This window comes from Pseudorca crassidens, chromosome 3 (genome assembly GCF_039906515.1).
Source record: "Pseudorca crassidens isolate mPseCra1 chromosome 3, mPseCra1.hap1, whole genome shotgun sequence".
Classification (NCBI taxonomy): domain Eukaryota; kingdom Metazoa; phylum Chordata; class Mammalia; order Artiodactyla; family Delphinidae; genus Pseudorca; species Pseudorca crassidens.
In genome coordinates, this window is record NC_090298.1 from 152,266,570 (window position 1) to 152,269,464 (window position 2,895).

The following is a 2,895-nucleotide window of genomic DNA, read 5'->3' on the forward strand; positions in this document are numbered from 1 at the left end:
TGAAAATAGCCAAGATTTTAGTAGCAGCAATTTAAAGGTATGGATTGACAAGAACCAAGTTTTAAAGTGCTTTAGAGTGGAACCCATTAATTAAAAATATAGTCTTTCTACTGCTTACAACGTAATGTATTATTCTGTAAAAATAACACATTCAGTACAGCTGATGAAGTTGAAGAGAACCTCTCCATCTTGCACCTCTAGCATTCTTTAGACATTAAAATGGTTATGCAAAAGCAGATAAAATGAAAAACTATTTCTCTCTTATATTTACTTCTCTGGTCACAAATGTACAATGATTATTCATGTGGCGTTTTGGAAGTACCCCACTGGTGAATGCAGTAAATGATTCAGCACTCCTCTGGTCATGAATAATTCATAGGGGAAGTGTCATATACCAAATTTGTTGGGTTACGTGATTCCTACAGTGCCTTTTAAAACTTGATCTACAGACTTATTCCCACTGCACTATTTTTACCATATCTGTGTGGGAGGACAACTACTATGATAGACATAAAACCTGAAACTAGTTAAATGATACTGTAAAATGCTCCATAAAGTTCAAGTGCAACATGGAATGATTTCTCCATTTCTTTAAGCGTGATGACCAACCTTGGGATTCATGGAAACATCAAACCTCTGTTTTAAATCGGGATGTTTTTAAAGCATGGTAATGTTAACTTTGTAACCATGAATGGCATATTATGATTTTTAAAAATTGACTTTTATCAACTCTTTTCCTTATATCTGCCTCTCATTTTTATTTCCTTTTAATAATTTTTATTATTTTTTTAAATAATAAAGAATTCATATTCAATAGAACAAGTTACAAATAAAGTGGAAATACTTGATTTTTTGATTTTATCAATATAATAGAAATAATAATATCAGGTCTAAAAACGGAATCTGAAAAGTCTAATAAGACTTCTAAAAGTTCGCTAACATTTGATCTATCACGTATGTCAATGAGGATTTAACACCTCCAAAGCCAATTTCTTACTCCTAGAGCCATGAGGGTTTAAAAAACCTTTTTTACACTTATGTGAAATTAACTTGTCTTCAATTTATTCCTACAGACACTAATTTATATTAGAACATACTAAAATCTGTATGAAGAAAGCATTTTCAAGACTACCATTCTAATGTAGTTGTGGATGAAGGAAAGAAGAACATTACCCTGAAAATAGTCAAAGAAAAAATACAGCATACAATTCTGCTAAATCTGAAACTCTGTTAGGCTACTAGATCTGCTTCTGCTTAGAGTATGGCTACACGTCAGATAATGTAATGGGATTGCCTTAGGGGATGTCACAATTTTCCCATAAAGTCATTTTCATGAATAGATGTTTCAGGTGGATGGAAATTAAAAAACAGAAAGCAAAGAATCACTTTCTCAGTGGGCAATTTCTGAGATGTTCAGCAATACATTTAAAACACAGAATAATCTGGGAAACCATCAAAATAACAACCATCTGTTCGAATGGTCTTAGAGGAGTACATTTTCTTACAGGAAAACTTCTGAGTTGACCCAACAGAATCTGAGAATAAGAGTGGCAGATGGCTCCTAGGGACTACATTTCAAATAATTTTGTTCTGTAGATGTATAAGAAGTTATTATAAGCAGAAGGAAAGAAAAGGAAGATAAACTGGCATTTGCTGCATTTACTTTAACACAATGAAGGATTTAAGTTATCCTTCAAAAGTCCTGATATAGGCTTACACACATTATACATTTTAAAATAAAGTGCACATTTTTGCCTACTCTCGTCAATTGCACTGCAATGTTCCTGAGGAGCAAGAGAGGATGCTATAGTATCCTGTCACCCGGGATTATGTAAAGCTACCACTTGTTGTGGCAAACTCTTTATGGAGTGAAGCGGGTTTGTTTATTGCACTACTCTGCTTATTTTGATATCGATTCCTAGTTGATATTTTAGAAATTTTACTTATTACAAATCCAGTTGCTCAGAATCTCTTCTATCCCTTATATAGTATCAATCAGTTTAGCAAAAGTTCTAAATAACTCTTACAGAATGAAATGTGTCTCCTCAAAATTCCTATGTTCAAGCTCTACCCCCTGACCCGCATGTGACTGTATCTGGAGATGAGGCCTTTAAGGAAGGTTAAATGAGGTCAAAAGTGTAGGCCCTAATCCGATAGGTCTAGTGTCCTTTTAGGAAGAGAGCTAGCACTAGCTCATGCATGTTCTCTCTCTTCTCTTCTGTCTCTCTAAGCTCAAGCACAGAGAAAAGGCCATATGAGGACACAGCAAGAAGGTGGCCCTCTGAAAGCCAGAAGAGGTCTCACCAGAAACCAGTTCTGCCAGCGCCTTGATCTTGGACTTCTAGGCTCCAGATCTATGACAGAATATATTTCTGCTGTTTAAGCCACCCAGTCTGTGGTAGGTTGTTATGGTAGTCCTGGATGACTAACACAGTATCTGCAGAGAAGCTCAAGTTCTTTGGTTTGTTTCTTTGGGCTTTATTTTGGCTTTGTTTTTTGTTTCTTTGGAACGGACCTGTGATGATTTAGACAACCCAGAGTATTCATGAGCATGCCTAGGAACATAATTATGTGAAGTTTTTGGTGTGTCAAAATAATTTTCACCCTGAAAAGGTTTCTGTCTCATCTCAGTTTCATGTTGAACTATGTTTGATACATTATCAAAATATAATAGCAAATCTGAAATTCTAGAAAAAAGTGTAGCAATAAAAAGTTCTACTGAAGATGCTTAACTTAAGACTATCTCCTCAATGATTACTACTGATTTGCCCTTTGCAATGACACTATAATCCTATGTTATATAGCTTGGACAAGATCAATTTTTGCAAATGATGTCTTTAGCAAAAAGGGTAAAGTGGCTACCACCTCACAAATTGGATATGAATTTAATTATTT